The sequence below is a fragment of the Saccopteryx leptura genome, chromosome 3 (genome assembly GCF_036850995.1).
Source record: "Saccopteryx leptura isolate mSacLep1 chromosome 3, mSacLep1_pri_phased_curated, whole genome shotgun sequence".
NCBI classification, from domain to species: Eukaryota; Metazoa; Chordata; class Mammalia; order Chiroptera; family Emballonuridae; genus Saccopteryx; species Saccopteryx leptura.
Genome location: NC_089505.1, coordinates 292,124,610 through 292,139,308, shown reverse-complemented (window position 1 = coordinate 292,139,308; position 14,699 = coordinate 292,124,610).

Sequence of the window (14,699 nt, the reverse complement as noted above, 5' to 3'; positions counted from 1 at the left end):
TCCCATTATCTTTTCTCTTCTCTTCCTTTCTCTCTATGAGGGTTGCACTCCAAAACCCTTAACTCTCTCTCTCTCTCCCCTTTCTTTTTTCTTCTTTTAGTGGTTCCCTCTTTTTTTTCTCTCGCTCTCTCTTTCTTTTCTCCCTCTAAATTAGTTTCTTCCTTTCTCCTTTACATCTCCTCTCACTCAAACCTCAATAACAAACAAATTATCTTATCTGGGACTCAAACTTATGTTTGTGGCATTCTGGGGGGTTTTTACTTCACCTTTTTAACTCACTAGCAGTGCTCCCATCCCTGGCTCTCCATATTATCTAGTTCTTGTCCCACTAAATACAATAGTAATTTTTTAATTTGTCCCCCCATTTTTCCGTTTTCCTCTTAATCCTCTCATCATAACTCTTAGACAACCAACACCTAAAAGCAAATCATTTTATTCTTGACCCAAATTTTTTCCTTATTTGCTTTTTGTGGGTCCATACGCTCTTTTTTTTTTTTTTTTTTCTTCTTTTTTCTTTTTTTTTTTTTGTTTTTTTTTTTGTTTTGTTTTGTTTGCCCCTTTATTACTTTTCCCCAATTCAGGCCCTCCATCACAGGCATTGTTTGTTATAATTCACAGTCCACCACAAGATTTTAACAAGAAAAAGGGGAGAGGAGAGGAGAGGAAAAAAGGAGGGGGGGAATAATTTCCTTTTTTTTTTTTTTTTTTTTTTTTTTTTAATTTTAATTTTATTTTATTTTTCTTTATTTCATTCTTAATTTTTTTTAAAAAAAAACAACTTTTTTCGATTTTTTTTATTATTTTTTTTTAAACTTTTTATTCTTTATTAAATCTCATTAATACTATCAACAAAACCACCCTCAGATGCCATTAAGGAAGAGAAAATCGAATATCATGGATACAAAAGAAAGAGAGGTAACACAGCTAGATGAGGAAAAATCTATGGAGAAAAAATTTAATATATTGGAAACCTTGGAGCTAAATGACAGAGAATTCAAGATAGAAATCCTAAAAATCCTCCGAGATATACAAGAAAACACAGAAAGGCAATTTAGGGAGCTCAGAAAACAACTCAATGAACACAAAGAATATATGTCCAAGGAAATTGAAACTATAAAAACAAATCAAACAGAGATGAAAAACTCAATTCACGAGCTGAAAAACGAAGTAACAAGCTTAGCTAATAGAACAGGTCAGATAGAAGAGAGGATTAGTGAAATAGAAGACAAGCAACTTGAGGCACAACAGAGAGAAGAAGAAAGAGACTCAAAAATTAAAAAAAATGAGATAGCCCTACAAGAATTATCTGACTCCATCAAAAAGAATAACATAAGAATAATAGGTATATCAGAGGGAGAAGAGAGAGAAAATGGAATGGAGAACATACTCAAACAAATAATAGATGAGAACTTCCCAAGCCTGTGGAAAGAACTAAAGCCTCAAGTTCAAGAAGCAAACAGAACTCCAAGTTTTCTTAACCCCAACAAACCTACTCCAAGGCATATCATAATGAAATTGACACAAACCAACAGCAAAGAAAAAATTCTCAAGGCAGCCAGGGAAAAGAAGAATACAACATATAAAGGAAGGCCCATTAGATTATCATCAGATTTCTCAGCAGAAACTCTACAAGCTAGAAGAGAATGGACCCCAATATTTAAAGTCCTGAAAGAGAGGAACTTTCAGCCACGAATACTATACCCATCAAAGCTATCCTTCAAATATGAAGGAGAAATAAAAACATTCACAGATACAGAAAAGATGAGGGAATTTATCATCAGAAAACCCCCACTCCAGGAATTACTAAAGGGGGTTCTCCAATCAGATACAAAGAACAAAAAAAAACAGAGCCACAAGTAAAAGCTCCAAGAAGAACACAATAAAACCAAATTTAAACTGTGACAACAACAAAAAGAAAGAGGGGGAGAAGATGGAGATTAACAGTAGCAAAGGACGATGGAGTGCAAAAGTACTCACAAAATAGTTCGCTACAATGAACAGGGTAGGGACCCTTTTCATTATTCAAAGGTAACCACCATTGAAAAAACCACCACAGAAGCACATGAGATAAAAAAGATAGCAACAGTGGAAAGATGTATGGAATACAACCAAATAAAAACAAAAGATAGAAAAACAAAAGAGAAGGATCAAACAAGACACAAAACTAACAGAAAGCAAGATATAAAATGGCAATAGGGAACCCACAAGTATCAATAATTACACTAAATGTAAACGGATTAAACTCACCAATAAAAAGGCACAGAGTAGCAGAATGGATTAAAAAAGAAAATCCAACTGTATGCTGCCTACAGGAAACTCATCTAGGTAACAAGGATAAAAACAAATTCAAAGTGAAAGGCTGGAAAACAATACTCCAAGCAAATAACATCCAAAAAAAAGCAGGTGTAGCAATACTCATATCGGATAATGCTGACTACAAGGCAGGAAAAGTACTCAGAGACAAAAATGGCCATTTCATAATGGCTAAGGGGACACTGAATCAAGAAGACATAACAATTCTTAATATATATGCACCAAACCAAGGAGCACCAAAATATATAAGACAGCTACTTATTGATCTTAAAACAAAAACTGACAAAAACACAATCATACTTGGAGACCTCAATACACCGCTGACGGCTCTAGATCGGTCATCCAAACAGAGAATCAACAAAGACATAGTGGCCTTAAACAAAACACTAGAGCACCTGGATATGATAGACATCTACAGGACATTTCATCCCAAAGTGACTGAGTATACATTTTTCTCCAGTGTACATGGATCATTCTCAAGAATTGACCATATGTTGGGCCACAAAAACAACATCAGCAAATTCAGAAAAATTGAAGTTGTACCAAGCATATTTTCTGATCATAAAGCCTTGAAACTAGAATTCAACTGCAAAAAAGAGGAAAAAAATCCCACAAAAATGTGGAAACTAAACAACATACTTTTAAAAAATGAATGGGTCAAAGAAGAAATAAGTGCAGAGATCAAAAGATATATACAGACTAATGAAAATGACAATACGACATATCAGAATCTATGGGATGCAGCAAAAGCAGTGATAAGAGGGAAGTTCATATCACTTCAGGCATATATGAACAAACAAGAGAGAGCCCAAGTGAACCACTTAACTTCCCACCTTAAGGAACTAGAAAAAGAAGAACAAAGACAACCCAAAACCAGCAGAAGAAAGGAGATAATAAAAATCAGAGCAGAGATAAATGAATTAGAGAACAGAAAAACTATAGAAAAAATTAATAGAACAAGGAGCTGGTTCTTTGAAAAGATCAACAAAATTGACAAACCCTTGGCAAGACTTACCAAGGAAAAAAGAGAAAGAACTCATATAAACAAAATCCAAAATGAAAGAGGAGAAATCACCACGGACACCGTAGATATACAAAGAATTATTGTAGAATACTATGAAAAACTTTATGCCACTAAATTCAACAACCTAGAAGAAATGGATATATTCCTAGAAAAATACAACCTTCCTAGACTGAGTCAAGAAGAAGCAGAAAGCCTAAACAGACCTATCAGTAGAGAAGAAATAGAAAAAACCATTAAAAACCTCCCCAAAAATAAAAGTCCAGGCCCAGACGGCTATACCAGCGAATTTTATCAAACATTCAAAGAAGACTTGGTTCCTATTCTACTCAAAGTCTTCCAAAAAATTGAAGAAGAAGCAATACTTCCAAACACATTTTACGAAGCCAACATAACCCTCATACCAAAACCAGGCAAGGATGGCACAAAAAAAGAAAACTACAGACCAATATCTCTAATGAATACAGATGCTAAAATACTAAACAAAATACTAGCAAATCGAATACAACAACATATTAAAAAAATAATACATCATGATCAAGTGGGATTCATCCCAGAATCTCAAGGATGGTTCAACATACGTAAAACGGTTAATGTAATACACCATATCAACAAAACAAAGAACAAAAACCACATGATCTTATCAATAGACGCAGAAAAGGCTTTTGATAAAATACAACACAATTTTATGTTTAAGACTCTCAACAAAATGGGTATAGAAGGAAAATATCTCAACATGATAAAGGCCATATATGATAAACCATCAGCTAACATCATATTAAATGGCACTAAACTGAAGGCTTTCCCCCTTAAATCAGGAACAAGACAGGGTTGTCCACTCTCTCCACTCTTATTTAATGTGGTACTAGAGGTTCTAGCCAGAGCAATCAGACAAGACAAAGAAATAAAAGGCATCCATATCGGAAAAGAAGAAGTAAAGGTATCACTTTTTGCAGATGATATGATACTATACATCAAAAACCCCAAAGAATCCACAAAAAGACTACTAGAAACAATAAGCCAATACAGTAAGGTCGCAGGATACAAAATTAACATACAGAAGTCAATAGCCTTTCTATATGCCAACAATGAAACAACTGAGAAGGAACTCAAAAGAACAATCCCCTTCACGATTGCAACAAAAAAAATAAAATACTTAGGAATAAACATAACAAAGAATGTAAAGGACTTATATAATGAAAACTATAAACCATTGTTAAGGGAAATCGAAAAAGATATAATGAGATGGAAGAATATACCTTGTTCTTGGCTAGGAAGAATAAATATAATCAAGATGGCTATATTACCCAAAGCAATATACAAATTTAATGCAATTCCCATCAAACTTCCAATGACATTTTTTAAAGAAATAGAGCAAAAAATCATCAGATTTATATGGAACTATAAAAAACCCCGAATAGCCAAAGCAATCCTAAAGAAAAAGAATGAAGCTGGGGGCATTTCAATACCTGACTTCAAACTCTATTATAGGGCCACGACAATCAAAACAGCATGGTATTGGCAGAAAAATAGACACTCAGACCAATGGAACAGAATAGAAAGTCCAGAAATAAAACCACATATATATAGTCAAATAATTTTTGATAAAGGGGCCAAGAACACACAATGGAGAAAAGAAAGCCTCTTCAATAAATGGTGCTGGGAAAACTGGAAAGCCACATGCAAAAGAATGAAACTGGACTACAGTCTCTCCCCCTGTACAAAAATTAACTCAAAATGGATCAAAGATCTAAACATAAGACCTGAAACAATTAAGTACATAGAAGAAGACATAGGTACTCAACTCAGGGACCTGGGTTTTAAAGAGCATTTTATGAATTTGACTCCAATGGCAAGAGAAGTGAAGGCAAAAATTAATGAATGGGACTACATCAGACTAAGAAGTTTTTGCTCAGCAAGAGAAACTGATAACAAAATAAACAGAAAGCCAACTAAATGGGAAATGATTTTTTCAAACGACAGCTCAGATAAGGGCCTAATATCCAAAATATACAAAGAACTCATAAAACTCAACAACAAACAAACAAACAATCCAATAAAAAAATGGGAAGAGGATATGAATAGACACTTCTCCCAGGAAGAAATACAAATGGCCAACAGATATATGAAAAGATGCTCATCTTCTTTAGCTATTAGAGAAATGCAAATCAAAACGGCAATGAGATACCACCTCACACCTGTTCGATTAGCTGTTATTAGCAAGTCAGGTAACAGCAAATGTTGGAGAGGCTGTGGAGAAAAAGGAACCCTCATACACTGTTGGTGGGAATGTAAAGTAGTACAACCATTATGGAAGAAAGTATGGTGGTTCCTCAAAAAACTGAAAATAGAACTACCTTATGACCCAGCAATCCCTCTACTGGGTATATATCCCAAAAACTCAGAAACATTGATACGTAAAGACACATGCAGCCCCATGTTTATTGCAGCATTGTTCACAGTGGCCAGGACATGGAAACAACCAAAAAGCCCATCAATAGATGACTGGATAAAGAAGATGTGGCACATATACACTATGGAATACTACTCAGCCATAAGAAATGATGACATCGGAACATTTACAGCAAAATGGTGGGATCTTGATAACATGATACGAAGCGAAATAAGTAAATCAGAAAAAAACAGGAACTGTATTATTCCATACGTAGGTGGGACATAATAGTGAAACTAAGAGACATTTATACGAGTGTGGTGGTTACGGGGGGGGGAGGGGGGAATGGGAGAGGGATAGGGGGTGGGGAGGGGCACAAAGAAAACAAGATAGAAGGTGACAGAGGACAATCTGACTTTGGGTGGTGGGTATGCAACATAATTGAACGACAAGATAACCTGGACTTGTTATCTTTGAATATATGTATCCTGATTTATTGATGTCACCCCATTAAAAAAATAAAATTATATTAAAAAAAAAAAAAAAAAAAAAAAAAAAAAAAAAAAGAAAATGACTAAGTGGACAGTGTGATTTCAGGGGTTCCAGGAAAGTCCCTAACTCCCCAACCAGCCATCATGTGGGAATCTGTATTCAGAGATTTGATGCGAATAACCTGGCATAGACATAGAGTAACCTAGATCTTGGACTCAGTTGTGAAACTTTGAAATTGAAGCTGACCTGATGCTCAAACTAGGTCTTCTCTGTTTTGTTTCCTATCGTGGCCCTAAGGTCAAGAGTGGTGGATCTTGTATAAGCTCATTTATAATTCTAGTTTCAGATTTAGGGATAGAAAAAGCCCTTTAAATTTCAAGTTTGCTTGGTAGCATTTGGCCTTTCTTATCAATAATTTATAATAATCTGATATCAGGTGCTTATTTGTTGAGAATTTGGTGAATTCATTAATATTATGTAAGATTTTTCAGTCCTGACCTGGGAGTGCAGTAAGTCATTATAAGAGCCATAATGAAGTAAAAGTTGTTGACATATGAATGAGTAAACACAGGTTGGTTAGAATAATTCTGTAATCTACACTCCTCAGTCCAGAACGACATGACGAGAAAGTTACCACCCGTATTCTAGAGCTGCTCTCATGCCAGTGGTTAAGTTTTCAATAACGCAAAATGAAAATGATCAGAAATTGAGACATGAATACATGTAATTGGTTTACCTTGGATCTTTACCAAAGTGTTTTTAGGTTTGGTTTTTGTTTTACTCCCCAAAGAGGATTCAGATGAAATTAACCAGTTGTTTAAGCTCTCATGTTCCTGATGTCTGAAGGTGGATAGAACAGATGCAACAGTGTAAACTATAGTCATCCAGAATCAGCCCTTTGGAGACCACGTGTGTGGTTCTGAAGGGGTATTATGTGAGGACGGCAATGTGAACACGCATTGCTGAATCTTTCTCCCAAATTTCCTCCACCAAAGGTGCCTGCTCCAGTTTGCTTTGAAGTCCCACATGTTCATCTGCAAACTCTAGCCTTTGGGGGGCAATACCATTTCCTGTGTTTCTATAAATGAGTCAGGAAAGTGCAGAGGGAAAGAATGCACCTGTCTGCTCACTGTGGATATTGTCTTCACCCTACAGCACCCTGAGATTTCTGCAACATATGAGGACACTGCTCCTGGAGAGAATTATTTCTGATTCATGGAGCTAGAAAGACCACTCATAGGTAATGATACCTCAATGACAGAATAACAGTTCCTGTGCACATTTTCTAGAGACTGAAATGATAGACTCAGCCATGTCCTCCAATGTTCTGTTGGCTGTGTCAAGGAAACCTGACTTAGAGATGCTAAAGGAATACCAAATCATGGCTGGCTGACTGGTGATGAATGAGCAAGCCCCAGGACCCTCAGTGAGCTGAGGGAGCAAGGCAAGATGAATAATTAGAATTATTGGTCCCAGCATGGTAAAACCAATGAAAGTATAATTTAAATAATGAAAATCTCAAAAAAAATCTGGAAAAAAGTTTTTATTTGAAAAGTATGATTTCCAAACTTTAAAATTTAGAAGACTTCCACTTCCAGTGATTTGGCAGGATAGATATACAGGGCTTGAAAAAATGGCACAAAGTTAATGCAGAACTCAACTACGAGGTCTTAAAGCTGGGGCATCCCCTACTCTGTGATCTGGCAAGTTCCATTGTAGGCATATATTAACTCAGGCAAGTATCGTCGATTGGTGTTAATGCCATTGGCATTGTTATTTTCATCATTGGCATCAGTCTAGCTGCCAGCTCCCCACCCTACTCTCTAACACAGGGGTCCCCAAACTTTTTACACAGGGGGCCAGTTCACTGTCCCTCAGACCGTTGGAGGGCCAGACTATAAAAAAAACTATGAACAAATCCCTATGCACACTGCACATATCTTATTTTAAAGTAAAAAAACAAAATGGGAACAAATACAATATTTACAATAAAGAAAAGTAAATTTAAATCAACAAACTGACCAGTATTTCAATGGGAACTATGGGCCTGCTTTTGGCTAATGAGATGGTCAATGTGCTTCTCTCACTGACCACCAATGAAAGAGGTGCTCCTTCCGGAAGTGCGGCGGGGGCCAGATAAATGGCCTCAGGGGGCCGCATGTGGCCCGCAGGCCATAGTTTGGGGACCCCTGCTCTAACATATACTGTGGTTCACTAATGGGCTCGCCTGGCCTCTGAGCTTCCTCCTTGTGCGCTGCCCTTGAAATACCACAGAACATGCTCATGGAAAATGCCTTTGAAAACACCACTCACTTCTACTCCAAATTTGAGTAAAAAAATCTCTAAAAATGTTCTCATGGAAAAAATAAAACAGAATGGATTCAAAGTCATTAAACTATAGTAATGCACAAAATAATTTTAATTACTCTATTATTGTGACAGTTTTTGCTAACAAAATTAATCTTTTCAGTATTAGATCATTTATTTAAATGTTGTTCAGATATCATTGGTGTTTGACAAGTTCCAGTGTCTAAGGTCAAGTATTTATGAGCCTAAGGCAAGAATTTTCTTAATGTGTTTAATATCCAAATTCAAATTGGAACTACAATTTTATAAAATGTATCCCCTAACTGGCTCCCTGGCCAATGTTTCATTTTGAAATGGTTGAAAATCAAGATAGAAAATTTAGAAAATCTTGGCTAGGAGGTTTTTGAACTTGTTTGTGAATAATAGCCTTGGCCTGAGGCAGGAGAAAACCCAGTAAAGATATATGAGGATAAAGTAGGGAACAGTATGAATGTCTGTCATGCCTTCATTAGCCATTGCCGTGAGACAACAAGAGCATCTCAAAGCTAATGCTCAGACATCTCTGAGAACAACATTAGGAGGGTGCTTGAGAGGATGTGAGGGAAAGACAGTGACTCTGTTTTAACTCACAAGGTGCTTCCCCTTCTTGCTCTTCAAACACCAAGGATGTTTTCTCCTAATTCTGGGCAAAGGATGTTACAAAAGGGATAGTGGAAAGCATGAAAACCTAACCCATGGACTCGTCTGGTCAGGTATAGCAGCAACAGTGGCTTTCTGGAGCTAAAGACATGGAAACATGTGACCCATCCATTGACCATCCACTGTTCATCCCTGAACTATGTTTTGCTTAAGTTAGGCCAGCCTTTGCTATTCTCCATCCTATCAGAGTAGCTAAGACCTCTAGGAGCAAAATGAGCTCGTTAACCAAGAAAACAAAGAAGACATTGAATAGCACCATTTTCTAAAACAACACACAAAGAAAAGATTTATAGATTTTAACAAACATGTAAATATTAAAGCATAAAACTTACCATATTTCCCCATGTATAAGACACACCTTAATATTGGGACCTGAAATTTGAAAAAAAAATGTATCACATTTGTTCATCCTCCTCCTCTATATGTTATATCCTTTATTCTAAGTTGTAACCACATCCACCAAGAAACACGGTCCAGAAACCCATATACCTCTCACCAACTCCTGCCCAGGATTCTAATTTCTAGATATCTTTAGGTCCATTCCCTCCTTTCCAGATTCACTGCTGCTTCTTTTCACTCAGCCTTTGTTTCTTGACACATGAATGACACTAAACTCCCAGTTAGTTTTATGGCCTCAGCCCAAATAGAATGAAACAGAGGCTAAAACATTGCACATTTCCTGTGTCTTAGGGGAAATGTTGCCCTTGCGTGTGCCTAAAACTGCAGAAAGCTTAAAAAATATTGCAAACCTCTGCATTTACCAATGTCACCTATTCAGTCCCTCTTTGAAAACGATGTTGAGTGAGGGAAGTCCTAAGCAAGTAAGAGGAGAGGGATCTGGTTTTGCTGAAAGTCAAATTCTGACATGTCAAGAATTCATGCATTCTCATACAAATTTCACAAATTCTTAATTACTTAGGTTTTATTTATCACATGAAAAAAATATATGTAGAGACTATTCCAGTTTGACTCTATTCACAATTGGCTGGCAGAAGAAACAGTGCATTTCCCAAAAGCTAGTAAGTCTACCTCATCTTATTAAGCTTTCTCCAACCCTTCCTAATAATTGTGAACTCTGTAATTTTGGGAAATTGGCTTCTGGCAAACTAGTTTAACAGAACTGAACTGGAGCCAAATTGACAAAAATAAGGACACTACCTCAGTGATTCTCTTTTCAGAGATAATACATTTTTCTTATTGAATAAGACATACGGAGTTAGGTCTCACTGGTTGCAGTCAAACACAACCCATCAGATAAGGCTTTTCACTACAGACTGGGGAATCCAAAGAGAGGTCTACTGCGAAGCCATGTGTCTGCTTTAGCAAATATACAATGAGTATCCAGTGTCTGCATGATTATGATCATTGCTCAGTAATTTTTTCTTAACACTCTTTAATGACCCCTGTTAGATTTGGTATTAGGGTGCTTCAATAAAGTCATCACATCTTTCTGGGCATATGAGCTTTGTATATATACCAACCAGTCCAAGACCTACTCTCTTTAAAAATGTACACTGAGACTCCACCCAACCACAGAGTGGAAAGACCTAAGGCATTTGACCTCCACTAATGTTCATAGCATTCATTTCTGTTATTTCCCCTTATGTGTAAACCTCTGTTGAAATATTTGAAAGTCCAAATATCCACCTATTTACCTAGTCACTTAAAATGAAGCATTCATGGTCTTCGATATGGGCTGGATAAGAAACCAGAGACCAGGACGTCTGTCCTTTTAAACTTTGAATTGTCAGGACCAACTACTGTTTCTGAAATAATGTCAGATAGATAGTAGGCAAAAAAAAAGTCATTGACCTAAGTCAAAGAATGAGCAAATGCTAACAAGACTTAATGAATTTTCCAAATGAATAAATGAAAAAAGCTTGTTCAGCATTCACTGACAAAACTAAAACTTCATTTACTAGAGGATTGTTTTCTCAACTGCCAAATCTATAAATCGGTTGGGAGAATTGACAGCATCTCCCGACATCTGTACTTTACTTCATACATTTTGAAGAGATTAGGCCTTGGACTGGTTGGTACAGAAAAAGAATATATGCCTGGAAAGAAGTAATGACATTACTAAAGCACCCTTATGCTACTATTAGCTAACACCTGTGTGTTAGCTAGATAGGTTATGGTAATGTCCACTGTTACAACAGCGCTGTGAGAGGTGTTGCTGCAGCCATGTTATTCTGGCCATTGGTCATCTCTGTGAGAGTCCCCCTGAATGCCGGTGGCCGAGGTCAGGCAGGTGCACATTGGATTCGGGCAGACGGTAAAAAACCTGCAGAGCCAGAAAGGGTTCAGCCATTCCGTTTAATAAAGTTTCACAATGGCAGACAAGCACACAGGCAGGGAAAACCGCCTCTCAGGCAAACAGCAAGAAGGGCCCCTCACAGTGGCGGGCAGGCAATCTGTGCACCAGCAATCCCCAATCTCTCTCAAGTGCAAGCACCCATAGCTTTATCTAGGCCACATACACGTGGCGCAGCCACACACTCACATACCAATCAGGCAAAAGTGCTTACAGCTGGTAACACCGTAAGCAAGCCTAGCACAGCTGCCTCACATTCCACCCCTTTAGGGTTGCTCGCCTCACCATTGACACATTACATACATACCAAAAATGACAATTACAAAGGTACCTTTCACAAGGTCCCCCTGAGCACTCTTCCCAGGGAGTTCCAACTCCCCACCCCATGGTGCCAACAGGGACACCCATCATAGGTGCGGGGCCTACACAGTCCAGGGCCATGCCCATTGAAATGAAAAAGTGTCCTTGGTACGTGTGGGGCAGCTGTGTTAGGCTTGCTCGTGGGGTTACTGGCTGTAAGCACTTTACCTGGTTGGTGTGTGGGTGCATAGCAGCACCACGTGTACGTGGTCTACATAAGACTATGGGTGCTTGAGCTCAAGGGAGATTGGAGATTGCGGATGCACAGATTGCCTGCCCGCCAATGTGAGGGCCCGTTTTGCTGTTTGTTTGCCTGAGAGGCAGTTTCCCCTGCCTATATGCTTGTTCCCTGTTGTGAGACTTTCTTAAATGGAATGGCCCAACCCAGAGGCAGATTAAGGTTGGTTGAGGCCCCAGACCTGGATATGTTGGGTGCCTTACATTGGAAAAAAAAGTGTAAAGTTGAAGTTTTGCATAGCCCTTCAGAAATCAGGGCCAAGGGTGTGCACTCTGTGCACCCACCTATGATGGGTGTCCCTGTTGGCACCATGGGGTGGGGAGTTGGAAGAGGGCCTCCAGTTAACTCCCTGGGCAGAGTGCTCAGGGGGACATTGTGAAGGGTACCTTTGAAATTGTCAAATTTGGTACGTATGTAATGTGTCAATGGTGAGGCGAGCAACCCTAAAGGGGTGGAATGTGCATCTGCCGTAAAATCCATCTTTGGCCCAACCCTTTCCAGCTCCATAGTTTTTCTACCATCTGCCTAAATCTGATGTGAACCTGCCTGGCCTCGGCCACAGGCATTACATCTGGCACAGGGAGCAGGGTTCAGAGCAGATGGGTATGGAGCTGCTGACACCCTTGAGGGGTGAAATAGAGGAGTGGCTGTTCCCAGTGTCTCTCCTGGTGGAGTCTGTGGGCTGGGTGTTTTTCACAATCCTGCAAGAAGTAACCAAGAGCTCTGTGCGAGAAGCTGAGCGAGGTTGAAAGCTCCAGGATGCTGAGCGCTAGCGACAGTGTGAACTGGAGTGAGCACTAGCAAGGGAGGCCAACCAGGTATGGGAGTTACGGTGTGAGGTGCAGGCTGTGACAATGACTCCTGGAACTGGAGTGGTCTCTGCAGAAGGAATTGCGGGTTCACGAGTTGCAGTTTGCCCTGGAAGCTGAACATTGGTAGTGACAGTTGTTGGAGAAACAACTGCGGGTTCAGGAGTTCAAGCGTCGGGTGCAGGAGTTGCAATCCTGCGTGAAGAAACTAAGAGTTCTGTTTGAGAAGTTGAGTGAGGTCGAAAGCTCCAGGATGAGCTGCATACTAAGCGGCAATGACTACACGAACTGGAGCTAGAGCTGGAGGAGGCCGACCAGGTTCCAGAGCTGCTGAGCACCTGGAACTGGAGTGATCTACAGGTTCATGACTTGCAGTTTGCCCTGGAAGTTGAATGTTGGCAGCAGTAGTTGGAGAAACAACTGCGGGTTCAGCTTCAGGCTGAGAGCCAGCAGCTGCAGGAGTAGAAGATGGAGCTGTGCTGGCGGAGTGGCTCTGAGTCGGTGAGAGCAGGCATTTCCAGCTCCTCTTCTGAGGATGAAGAGGCTCAGGCTGAAGCTGCCATCTGCACACTCAGAGCTTGGCCAGAGGTCATCCAGAAGGTAAAAACTCAGCATCAAATAGTACCTACTGAGCCCTTGGTAGGCTTGCTTCAATTGTGGGCCATAGGTGTGGGTGGCGTCATGTTCTCTGGAGCAGAAATGGGGAGGTTGTCCACCATTGCCACGTGGTCCTCCTTGGGGCAGCATTTTCAGAGCTGTCATGATGGCAGGGATAAAGGTGGAGGCCTGAGGCCCTATGTGAACCTAGTTGCCTGTAGTGGACCTTTACCTTGGTGATTTGCACAGACAGCTGGGCTGTCTATTGTGGACTGCAACAAGAGGGGGGCACCAGCTCCCTTGATGGAGGGACATGCTGCCTTTGGACAGTATGAGAGACCCTGATGCAGGTAGATGCCCTCCTACTCCAGGAAACTTCTCTCACCCAGTTGCAGAGATGCACCAAGGCCATTTTTTATTTCAATGGACAAGTCCCTGAACTGTAAAAAAACCCCACCGATGATGGGTGTCCTTGGTGGCACTGTGGGATGGGGAGTTGGAAGTGGGCCTCCAATTAACTCCCTGGGCAGAGTGCTCAGGGAAACATTGTGAAGGCTATCTTTATAATTCTTATTTTTTGAATGTATGTAATGTACATATGGTGAGGCGAGAAACCCTCAAGGGGTGAAATGTGGGCCAGTTGGGTTAGGCTTGCTTGCTGGTGTACCAGCTGCAAGCACTTTGCTTGATTAGTGCATGAACACATGACAGAGGCACATGTGCATAGCCTATATAAGGCTATGTGTGCATGTGCTTGAGAGAGAAGAGAAATGGAAGGTTGCGGATACACAGATTGCCTGCCTGCCACTGGGAGGGGCCATTTTGCTGTTTGTTTGCCTGAGAGGTGGTTTCTCCTGCCTGCTTGTCTGCCATTGTGAGACTATTAAACAAAATGGTCCAACCCTTCCTCGCTCCTCAGTTTTTCCTATCATCTTCCCAAATCCAATGTGAACCTCCCTGGCCTTGGCCATCACCATTACATCTGGAGCAGATGAGTATGGAGCCACAGCCACCCTTGAGGGGTGGAGTAGAGGACTGGTCATTGTAATGGCTCCCTATGGCTGTCCTTTTGGGGACCAGGGGCTGGCTGTTTTTTACAGTCCTGCAAGAAGAAACGAAGAGCTCTCTGTGAGATGCTGAGCGAGGTAAAAACTCCA